Raw genomic sequence first — 12,670 nt, forward strand, 5'->3', positions numbered from 1 at the left:
GAGCTATGGCATAAGAGGGTTCTTTAATACAGAAAACTTGCATTTTCCATTTGACAGAGCTGTTCTGAGCAGGGGCTTATAATAACCCAGGAGACCGGATTTTTGTTGATTTGATAGGAACCAACAGGTCTAGGGATGTCTTGATCTATTTGCCATTCCTCAGTTGTCTCAGGAAGCACACCACTTGGTTACTTTGCTCTGGGTGCAGACTTCGCTCCTAAGACTAACGTGTCTGATGGATAATCCAACTTAGTTGAAAAATTATTTTAGTTTACTGATTTAATTGCAAAATTATTCAGACTTTGTGTATTTTGTATGTAAGTAATACAAATTTAGACTTTAGTATTTGCGCTACCTGGTTTTTGTGTCTTTGTGTTTAATGCAGCTGAAGGTTATTATGAAAAATGGGGGGTTAGTTTGAATCTCTAAAGGAGCTGCCAACATGCATTTGCCTGAGTTACTTCAGCAGTGGAGAAGAGAGGAAGAATTCCAAACATGTCATCCTGATTTCACAAGTCTGCAGAGATCTCCAAAGTGGACTTATCCATCTGCGTTAGGTAGTAAATAGCGCTCTACTTTTGTTACATACAAATGCCTGCGTATGCGCATTCCCTCTCTGGACACACGTAATCTGTAGATCCCTATCTGTCCAGACATAAGTGTACATACACTTTCTGGACTTAAGTCACTAAACACTAAGCATAATTGTGTATAAAATATCTGAGTGTTTATGCAAGTATACAAGATATAGAGAAATTTAGTTATCTTTCATCTTGAAATAATGCAAATAGTAAACAATGCTTGAGCAAACAAACTTCCAGGGCTATTACATGGCCCTTGAAAACTGTGGAGTAAGAATGCAATGATAAATAGGGAATGACAACCCATCTTGTTTTCATTAAGCGACCAGTTTCTTACTACATTGATGAAGTAGATGTCTTTATTTGCATTCAGATATAAAGATTCCTTATTCTCAGAATTAATTCAGTGTAATAAGTCAGCATTGCAATTGTTATTAAAGGTGAGCGCTATTTTCCAGTATTCAGATGTTAATCAGTATGAATTTTGATCTTAACAGCAATTACTATGATCATTATCACTATATAACTTTTTTACATTTTTAGCAGCATTTCTTAATGCTATTGGTGGGACTGCAAACTCTGCCTTCTTAAGAGTGCCACTTTTTCTCTTTTTGACTGTGTATGTGTTTAGTGGAGCCTTTGTAGGCCCTGGCTATGCAGATGAATCACCATGGTCTCTGTCCTACACTAGTGATGTAGGAGCCTTACAGCTACAGGTAACCACTTCAGTGCCTGCAGAGGCTGAAGTCAAGCACGTGTGAAGTAGCAGGGTGGAGAGATCGGGCCATGACTCCAGTTTATGGTTAATGCAAACAGGCACAGCTGGGAGGAGACCTCAGATTTGAGACATCACATCCCACCACTGCTCTGTGGAAGACCTTAGCCTGTACTAAAATTTAAATGTAGCTACAAATATGGCATTTCAGAAAGAAAACTATGGGAGAGAATCTGTTTTAGAGTCTGCACCCACAACTATGTAAACATATTGATAGACTTCAGCAACTAAAATCTCAGATGAATCTGTTTCCTGAGCTTGTTCCAGCTGTCACAGTTCCTTCCTGTAATTGAACTGTGCAGCGTACCATTCCAGGGAATAGTGCTGAAATGAGACTTTACATTTAATGATGCTTTCATGTTGAGAGCCCAATTAGTAACCGAATGCTGAAGAGCATGGCTTTATATAACTTACCTTTCATTGCACTGGAACTCCGTGCTAGAAGTAGCGGTAGTATTCAGTTCCCCAGACGGTATTCATCTGCCTTAATCATGAAACTTTCTCTTCTTTAGTTTTCCTTTTCTATTCATTACACCTTCCCCCCCCCCCCCCCCCCCCATTTCTGGAACAAATTAAGGTAGGATTCTGTAAATAATTGACTTCTTAATTAGATAACCATGATTTAGTTCCAGTGCACAGCTTGTATTATAACGTACATGAAACATGGTGGCCAAACACTGCACAGTGCAGTACAGCCCTGGGTTAAGACTATTTGTAGGCGTTGGCAGTTGATGTGATCCCACCACTAGAAGCCATGTTATAATGCCTGTCTTCTGCATTGCAGAAGCTCCTGCTGCTTTGAATGTTCCTTGCATCACAAAGTCATAGTTCAGCCTATATCCCTCTATCACTCATCCTTCCTCGGTGTGCATAACTCTAATTGCTTCATCTGACAAACAGCATTCTAAGTCAAAATGAATGACATCTTCCTCTCATATTTCCTTGAACATACAAGAGTTTTCTCTGTTACAGCAGGTAATTGTCTTTCTATTTACAGTAGTACCTTGGATCTATTTAAGTAGTGGGAAATGTTTTTGTATTTCTAGTGTCCTCTATGGTTGGCAAAAATTGACAGTTGCAGTTAAAACTCACCCTGCGTTCCCTGGTTGTAGCGCAGGTGCAGAACTTAAGTTGTCTCTAACCTTCCTCCAAAACAGAAAAATTATTGTATCTGAACATTACTAATTCACTAAATGTTCAGAGACAATACTTAGCTTATAATTATAGGCATTCCTCCCCAAAAATCTTAAATTTTTCTGTGTTCACCCATCCTGAAGTGGCAAAAGGTAGGAGAGAGGGGAAAGGGGAAAGGGAAGTCTTTGTTTGCTCAAATCTTGACTTCAGAAATGATGAAGAAAGCAAGCCTTGTGTCTGGGTTTCAAAACCAAGGCACCAGGATAGCCAGCTGGTGATGATTTTTGAGCAACTGAAGTGGATATTATTCACAGTTCTCTGCTTTGACAGTATTTAAGCTTTGTTGTTCAATTTTGTGCATGGATCCACTGGCATCATCTTCATTGTGGGAGAGCATTTCTCTTTCTAAAGAGTTTCTGTGGAATCTCCTGCAGCACACAGAAATTGTGCTGTACCTTTCAACTGGGTCCTACAAATGAAAGCCTCCTAGTGTAGCAAACCCACATTCTCTTCATTGTTGTTTCACATTGTGTATCCATGAAGGGTCCTTCTGGACTTAGTTCTAAAGGAATAATTATGCTATTTAAATATTAAACATCAAAGTTCTTCTTTTATTGTTAAACCAATATTAAAGTAGGACAAAACTGATTTACAGTTTATGGCATTGCATTCCAGAATTGCTGGCGTTGCAGCTGATGTCCTGTTTCAGCAATATTGGCACTGCCAGGAGGCTCAGAAATGTAGATTTTAATCAAAAACTTTATTTGAGATACACTTCAGTTAAATTATAAATTAATCTTTCCTTGTGAACTTCCAAGCTGTTAAAAAGGGCAAATGGCTGCAGCTTCCTTTGAAAGAACTCAAATGCCTGCTTTTCGTCAGTATATGATTTCAGTATAATGGAATTGAAAGTTGTGTGTCTTTTTCTCACAGATTGTTATTTAATCACTGTATATTAGCTTTCATTGCCCTTTTGATATATTTAAGCTCATAAACTTCTCATTGAATAGATTGAATTTACCATTACGTTGTTACTTTTTATGAATAGAATAAATCAATATCAGATACGTTGGTTTGCACTGAATTGTTTATTTTAAGGGAAGTTTAAACTTTACTGAAAGAAAATGGAAGGTCTGATGCCCAGTCCTCCACTTCAAAACTCATTATTTGGTAATGCTTTGAGATACAACCTCCCTCAACCAGCAAGTGCCATGCATGTTATCCAGAGATACAAGGCTAATAAAATTTCCTAACATTCTTTGAAATGTAATATATTTTGCACTATTCCCAATACATAACATTTAAATACTTACAAGTTGTTTTATTATTGTAATAGAAAGCTTTCATTTAATTATTAGGGAAATATTCCAGAGTAAGACTAGTATTTTTTTTTCGCTGAAATTATCAACTCTGTGTTGAAAATGTCTGTCTGATATCTCCTTTTATGTAGATATATATAAAATAAAATCTTCCATAAGACGTAGTCCTTCTCATTCAGAAATCAAATGCTAGCAGATTAATGAGAACTGCCTTCTAAACTGTATTGCCCAGTTCTTAATGTTTATGGTACCCACAAAACTTGAAAACATCTGTTCTGCAGAGAAGTATCTATTGAAATACACTTAAGCAGGAAGAGTCAGAACTTTGCTTTGCAGGGGTTAGTTGAGCAGCCGTGATTCCAAAAAAGTGATGAATATTTTCTAGTTCTTTTGATTATGAGGAAATAGTAACTTATTTTGCTTTAAGGCTGTAGTCCTCAAATAATCTGTACAAACTAGCTGACTTCATCTATGAATTTGAAGCCCAGCGTTAAGAAAAAACATTGCATTTGTTTTATCATTGAATTTTAGGGATGTTGTTTCTTTCTTTTTTTGTTTGTTTAATATATGTTTATTAATCAGGTGAAGTTCCACACAGACAATTGGTGGATACAAAAACTTGGGAATTCTTACATCAGTGTAATCATGTAATAACAGCCCAGGCTTTGTGCTTGATGGAGGTATTTTGCTTGGATTCTGTGTTGCTTCTGCAGTCTTTTCCTCACCAATTATGTATGCATCTTTATTATTGTATTAAGTAGCTAATTAAATCTGGTCAGGTTAACCTTTCTTGATAATTAGAAGTAGGCATCTCGTCCACTGAAAAAGCTAATAATTTTGGGTGGAACATCTTGTTCTTGTTTGAATAATTATCTTTGTTTACATTCACACAGCATTAATCACTTGAACCAGGCATCTTTTGGAAAAAGAGTGCCCATAGCAGGTTTTTAAATGCTGTATACATAAGTTATAAAGGAGGATGCATTTCCCTTCATTCCTCTCTATGAGCAAAATAGGAAGACATTTTGAATTCATAATCCAGAATAAAAGCTGTATTTTCAAAGTACACAAAGAACTGTAGTTTGTTTTCAAATAACTTTTAAAAGCAAGTCCTCGAGGCTGATCAGCTGAACTAAGTCTTGTTTCCTCAGTGAAAATTCTTCAGCAGTAGCATTGCAATATTTTCCTGGTAGAGTATTTTTCATTCTTTTCCAATAATTACTGTTATTATTTTATAACTGTCTTTGTTCTGTGGTCTGTTCTTTTTTTGAATCCTAGTGAAAGCTTCTTGGTCATTTTCCCTGTCCTTCCCTTCAGTTTGATATTTTCTGCCAACTCTTCTGCCCTAAAGCCTTTTTTTTTTTTTTTTTTTTTAAATTTTTTTTTCTGCAATGGCTAGATCTTGCCTCGGCACAACCATTGCCTTTATTGCTCATGGGAGGAGTGTATCCCTAACAAATGCTCCATATGTTGTGGCTTCTGTCATCAAGGTTGGAAAGACCAAAAGGAGAGACTGCAAAGCAACCTTCTGGCAGTTTTACTGTGCTCCCTCCACCTTGCATCTGGGGCTCGGGAGCTCTTCAGATTCTTCTTTGGGAAGGACTCTATAGCTCAGTCAAAAGATGTTCATACTGAAGACTGTTTTATTGTGATCATGAAATATTGTGATTGTTACAAACTCTTGCTTGTCAGGAATGAAATTGTGGAATTATAATAAGAGATCTGTAAGCTCAGTGCTCTGTGGTCCAGAGAGCAAGTAGAATGGTAGGAATTATTAGAAAAGAAATAGAGAAAAAGCGTGAGAAACTTTTTGATACCACTATAAAACCATCATGTATCTGCATCTTGAGTACTGTGTGTCTTAAAAAGGCTATGTTAAAACAGCAAAAGCTGTAGAGAAGGGCAAAAAATGCAATCAAAGATATGGCAGATGTGATTGTGAAACGTGTTCCCATGTTCCTTCTACAAAAGGCCTTGAAGCCATTTAAAGATATAACTTTTATGCTATTCCTTTTCTGATTAAAATCATCTTCTGTAAGTGATTTTATGATACATATAAATATTATGGTTATCAGTCTTCATGGGTAAAATAAGGCTTTTCTCTTTGGCAAGAGGAAGGCTATACATGCAAATGCAGATTCCTAATGCATTTCCACTAACTCTGCCCTTATGTTCCAACAGAATTAGGAAAAACTGTGTTTTTCATAACTTCTTTTTTATCTATTTCTTTATGTATCTTCTATTCTTTGACTCTCGCTTTATTTCTTGTTTCCTTGTCTTTCCCATTCTTTTTCTTTTTTATGGGTACATTTGTGGCTGCATTTTTCTCTTTTATTTGTTTACTTGGCCTTGAACTTTCTCCCAAATCCTTCAGTTTTCCTCTTTTTAGCTAGATCTGAATACATATATCGAATCATCGTTTTTATTTCCTTCCATTTCGACTTCCTTTCCTCTTCTACTCCAGTATTTCTATTTTCCCCTTTCCTCCCTGATGTTACCATTTTTTCCTCAGCATTTGTTGATGTCTGTCTTTCCCACGTACTATCCTGTCTTTTTCTCAGTATTTCGTACTTTAGCTCAGAAGGAGAGACTGACGGGAGATTTGGGCCTTGAGCTTTTTCTTAATAGTGCAAAACTGGGTAGAAACTACCTTAAAATCATGGGGGGCGGGGTATCTCTTAACTGACCTGTGGCATGAGGATGACGGAGAGAAAATAAGTTCCTGTTTAACAAATTTAACTTCTGAAAATTCAGGCTGTATCCTTCCAGCTGGAAACAAGATATTATAATGGGTTGTTACAAGCTGTTAAAATTTGAGACTGAGGAGGGGGAATAGGCTGAAGTTATTCTATGAATTGTTCTGTTCTTTGTGGGAGGCTGTTAAAATAAAGCAACGATATAAAAGATGAATTATATACAATTTAATGTAAAGCTGTTTGATGTCATTATGATATTTCTTCCTTGATTGTCTAACATTTGTGTACTTTTAAAAAGTTTTACATTTTTTGGTTCTTTCTGAACATTATGAAAATTGTACTGAGAGGAGTAAATTCATCTGCATAAAATTGACTGCAAAGAGCAATTAGTCCTTCATTAATATGCAAATTTGGTCCAGTGCAAATTCATCTATATATGAGGCTTAAATATGCAAGTCAGTCTTGCTGTGCGAGAAGCCCAGATGCTTTTATTTACTTTGAAATTGAGGGATTTGGTTAATGATGTTGTTGACAGGAAAACTTGAATAAATTTGATGATCACCATCTTTCATATTAGACGAGGCCCACGGAAAAAAATTACCAAGTAAAATACCAATTTTATTTGGTAATTTCCTATTACCAATCTAGTAATAAAATGTAAGATACAAAGTAATAGAGTTAGATTTCCTAATGTAGTTATCCTGAGACTTAAACTGTTCCCCAAAGATAGAACCATTTTTCTTAAACTTTGTTTTTCCAGAGGGTAAAGACATCTACATAAGCTGTATGAATAACATACTGCCTAGAGATTTAATATTGGAAAGTTAGCTCTGTTGCTTGTTTCATTTGGAGAGAGTATATAAGCCTGGGAATTAAAAAGCAGGAGCTTTGGAAATGGCCATCATCGTCATCTTCCATTAATTATCTGTATAGTCTTCTCAGGATTTAGTGTTGAGGCCTTTGCTCTAAACCTACAGAGCCAGACTGGAAACTGTCTGAACCCATGACCAATTATATTTGGATCACGTAAGCTAAATAATAAACATTTTCTTAAGTATCTTTACATCTTTACAGCCCTCAGTAACACAACTTTCCTACTGTTATCACACAACATGGACTGGCTCAGGAAGCAGGACTTTTTCTTACCAATAAATCTGAGATGTGATGTATCTTGCCCCTTTCCTCCTCTCCTTGCTTCTGCCCCAGTGTGCCGTGGCGCTTTCGGCACATCCAGGATTTCCCTGGTTTTGTCCAGTAATGCTACAGCATCTGTCGCTCAGTCATGTGAGGTTATGGTTCCCTTTGAATTTGTTAGTCTTGTTCCATCTTCAAGGAGAGAGTGCCACACGCTATATCTCCTAGTCTCTCTTCCTTTTTCTTTCTCCGTAGTTCTCTCAGGCCAAAATTTAGCTTTGGCTTAAGCATCCTGGTCTTTGACTTCAATCGTGCACACATTTTCCTGGACTAAATTTGATCTCCTGTCTTGCCTGTGTGGGACATTGATGCTTTCAAAATAACACAGAAATGTAGTTTCAATGGGCTGAACTCTATGGCAATTTAAAAGCTCTAGTTGTAACTACCCGAGGACAAGTTAATAGATTATGCCATTTGATTCCTCTGACTTCTTGGCACAGCTGTTTGGGATATAAATCCTCACAGTGGTGAACAGTTAGTTTCCAAATCCTTGATGTGCTGTACTAGGCAAAAAGTTTATAGAATGATGTTAAGGAAAGAAGAAATTTAATGAGACACTAAAATTGTTGTACTTGCTCACCACATGGTGTAGTCTTGCAGGTGAATCCAAAAGCAGAAAAATTGAGACAGAATTGAGTATTTGAGGGGAGCAGGGGAGGGGTCTGTTAGTCTTGTGAAGGCTCTGATTATCCTACAGAGGATCAGAATAAGACACTGACAGCTGTCAGAAGGCATAGTATAGAGGCTATATTTGCAGTACTTAACAGTTTAGGAGGTGACAAATTGATTAAAAGGTGAAACTTTAAAAACACAACATCTTCTGAGACTTAAGTAATCTTTGCCTTTGAGAACACATAGTTGCTGGACAGTTTCTAGTATTCTTCAGTACCACCCACAGCAATCTTGGCTTTCTGATCTAGCTCCCAAAAGAAGGAATATATTAATTTTCAAATATATAAATAATAGGCATCTCAGCACAACCTGAGGTTGTCTCCTATCAACTACATAAACTAGATTAATAAACACTTCAGCCTTGGAGTTTATTAGTCCAAAATATATTTATTACCTCATAAATTCAAACCCCCTCCAGTTATCATCTAATTAAACTGCAGTACTGTGCATGCTATCTTTGGGGATGTATTAATAATGAAATTATCTTGTGAAACAGTAATTACATACTTTGTGCATTCTTTTCCATACTTCTTTTTTCAGAGTCTATGTGATGAGTGGGGCACACAGTGCTCCATTGTTTTGAGCTCCTCCAAACTCTGTAAGTATCCAAGGATAAGCAGAATTTTGGTTTTTTTTTTCCTTTTACTAAAAGAGGGCGAAAAGTTTGTGCATTTTTGTGCTTGGGAAAGGGAAGGACCAATACCACTAGTCTAGGAACAGTTATGAAACATGATTGTGCAAGTAATTTTAGCTCATGTTTTCTCCTCACTCTTTGAGGAGATTACTCACAGGAATAAAACCTACTTACGAGATCTTTTTTGTAAGGCAGTTCTTACTGCAGTTGCCAAAAAGTGAAGACCACTTTATTTGCAAGAGAATATTCATTTATGGAACTTCACTGGTGACATAGATTTGAAAAAAGGAAAACAGTCTTAAAGTCTTCCTCAGGAGAGGGATTTGCTTAAAATTTTTTTCAGTGGTAGGTGTACTTACTGTGTTCTAATTTACGTATGTATCGGCTTTATCTGTGCTTGTGCTTTATCAAGGTTGTTCTCCCATCTTCTCACACTACACTATATGATTGCATATTGACAAGATTCCTTTTGCTCATTTTTTTTCACTTACTACAGAATAAGGTATTCTGAATCCTGGCTAGTGTGCATTTCCCCTACAATGAAAGAGGCACAAGAGGCAAAACAGTTTGCACATACCTTCTATGTTTAAAGTAGTTTATCTCTCTAGTTCAAGTACACCTGTTGAGCAATAATATGAGCGGGTGATTCTTGTTGACATAGGATCCTACTCCACCTCACAGAAGTGAGGGGTTTTGTTCTCTGCTGTACTTCCAGATGCTGTAATCCAGAAGTCTGTCTTTTCAGGATCCATATGTCCTGCTCTATGGCTGCCATGTTGTTTTGTCATTTGTACAGCCTTTTGGTTGTTTCACTGCGATTACTGTGGCTATGCAGGTGTCTGCATGTAGAGGAAGGGCACATTCCACCAGTTTCTTCACTGAATCTTTTAGGGCCTTCCAGCACAAGAAGTTTTTTGCCTTCTCCCTAGTTTTCTGCTCTACATGGTCTGCAGCCTTATTGGAATTACACTGCAGTTACACTTTTGTGAAACATGCTAATATTCAGACCATATCCAGTACTTAAACATCAACCAGTCTTCCAGAAAGTTTCTGAAATAAATAAAAAGATCTTTTTTGACTAAGCGTGCTAGAACTTCTGACATATGGACAAATAGAACCCAACTTTATGCTGTTCAGATCATAGAATTCTAATTTTTTGAAATATGATAGTAAGTAGTGGTCATTCACTTCATACAAAGGGATTTGATTCAACTTCCAGCTAGAACTCCATCTCCACTCCTACACTGCAGTTGCAACTTAATGCTTTACTTGCATTTTGCAGTCATTGTGGGGCCAAGTGTTCACGTCTTCCACATTTGGACTCTTTTCTGTTTCACTGTAGAATCCTGCAAGACTTCTGTGACCAGAAAGGCCCATTGTGTCTGAAAGCAGATAGCATTTCTGGTACCCAATGCCTTCTAAACCTGGTTGGTTTTTGAGTATCTAAGTAAAAAGAGTGACTCAAAGCTTTAGCTTCCTGAACGTGTGAAAGCTTAGGACTTCAGAGGTAAAATGGACATCTTGTTAAGCCATTGTTACAGTACTTTCCCTTCTGACCTAGTGGTGGCTAGTCAGTCCTTTCTGAGACAAATATGAGTGAATTAGCCAACAAAGACAATGACATAGGTACAGTTATTACTGTCTGGCTTGTTATTGTAAAGCTTTACTTTCACACTCTGTTGTTTATATGACTTCCGCGAGGTTGCAAAACAAGTCACAAAAGATACTCTGATTTCTGTTTCTAATACATTCCACTAAGATACTATTTGCTTTATCCAGTAATTTTCATATGCAAGTGAGCACGGTGATTTAAATCGGACTGTTTACACGGATGAGTGTTTTCTTTGAAAATAAAGAATGCATGACAAGCTTCTGTATTTTTGTGAATAGATTTTTGTAAACTACAAAATAAAATGTAATTATTGTATGACACACATATTTAAAAATCTCAAATGACTTTATTGGCCTAATGTCAAGGAATTTACCTTTTGAGATTGAACAGTCTTGTGCTCGTTGTCTTAGTAAAAATGGTGTCTGATACTACGTGGCCAGATGGAACATCCTTTCCATTGTATTAAATAGCAAACATCTGCAAAGAATAATTGTATTTGTGAGATATTGCTCAAACATACTTATTCTTTTTTATTTGCTCAGGTTTTGTTACTGTTTTGTCAAAACCTGCTGATTCCCAAACTGCTGGCAGTCTAATGTTTCTTATGGCTATTAATGAGTTGTGTGGCCACAAAACGGCAGAATGGTTCAAGGTTGTGTCTTGCCTATGCTGTCACACTAAACTGTTTGTCACTGGTGTCTAATTTGCAAACTTTAAAATCAGACCTTTCAAATTTTTTTTTTTCTGATGTGAATAAATTCAGTACAGGATATTCGCAGAGAAAGAGATGCTTGTTGTCAAGCAATTAGATGAAACGTACAGAAGGGTAATATAGTCTGAAAATACTTTCGCTGATTTACAGGCATGAAATCTGAAGATGAATTCTGGGAATTTAGGGAAGGGAAAAGACAGTTTCTTGGTTTTCTTAATTTTTTATTTCTTTCTTGTCCTCTGTATTTTGCAGTAATTGTTTTGAGTCTGTAAGTTCTCTGCTTATGGAAAACATTACGACTGAAGGTATAAAGAAGATGACGTTAAAGCTTTTGCCCACTTACAGCAATTACTCTGGAGACAACCACAACTCAGAAGACAAACGTTTTGAGCTACCTGTAAGTTCTGGTTCACAAAACAGATAAAAAGCCAGAGATACTTCTGAACTTGCAAATGAAATTTATTCACAATGTAATGGTTGAGCTCATTATCTGCTGCTCTTTCTAAATGTAAAGTAAGGAGTGAAATGCCCATATATTCTATATATAACAGCTGACGTTTTCTGCATTCCTGTGTTTGCGTAAAAAGTCATGGATAATCAACTTAATTTGATGTGCATAATATAACGCATGGATGAATTCTGATACGTATCACTTGCCATGTCTGTGCTGTTAAGAGCGGCAAAAACTTCTAGAAAAGAAACAGCAATGAAAATATTCCTGATAATTTTCTCATCAGTTTTTCTCCAAGGACATATCTGTAGGTGGATTCTACAGACAGTGTTCGGTTTTTCCCCCCCGAATGGCTGGTTCTGTGTGTGTCAGTTATTGTCTCACCGTCTTTCTTGGTGTATTAGAAATCAAACCTACCTTATCACTTCAGATGTTCACTCCCTTTAACCTTAACTAGGAAAAGCTAACCTGAAATATTTATTTTTCAGACTTTTTTTATTATTTAAATGCATGTTTAAAATAATTTTTAAAAATCCCTACATGTATTACATATAACTCCCCATGTCATTACTGCATGAAGCAGAACAGGCAGGAACCAGCAGCAGAGACAGATGTGATTGTAACAGAGGTTAGCGTCTTAGAAGTAATAGCCTGGGTGTAATGAGACTTATCGTCTTAATTAATTTTTAGAATCTTTTAACACAACTGAAGTAAATAAGTTTAAAATCTAATTTACTTGTCCTAACCCTATCAGTTTACTTCTTGCCTTGCTTATTTTGGATGACAAAACCCCAAATTTTTCTTATTTTTAGAGAATTTCTCACAGAATAGAGAATCTATAGTTTTAGCAAAAAGGGAAATTTGTATGGGTAAAAAGGATGAGTGATAAT

General features: G+C 36.5%; 1 long non-coding RNA gene across 2 annotated transcripts in view; it reads left to right on the forward strand.

The window, feature by feature from the left end:
• Window positions 1–12,670, forward strand: part of LOC141932188 (uncharacterized) — a 30,771-nt gene that overhangs the window by 12,842 nt on the left and 5,259 nt on the right. For both annotated transcript variants that reach the window (XR_012625753.1, XR_012625754.1), the window contains exons 3-4: window positions 8,912–8,969; window positions 11,582–11,726. This is a non-coding gene — a long non-coding RNA (uncharacterized LOC141932188). The remainder of the gene's footprint in view (window positions 1–8,911; window positions 8,970–11,581; window positions 11,727–12,670) is intronic.

The sequence above is a fragment of the Strix aluco genome, chromosome 19 (genome assembly GCF_031877795.1).
Source record: "Strix aluco isolate bStrAlu1 chromosome 19, bStrAlu1.hap1, whole genome shotgun sequence".
In the NCBI taxonomy this organism is placed as follows: domain Eukaryota; kingdom Metazoa; phylum Chordata; class Aves; order Strigiformes; family Strigidae; genus Strix; species Strix aluco.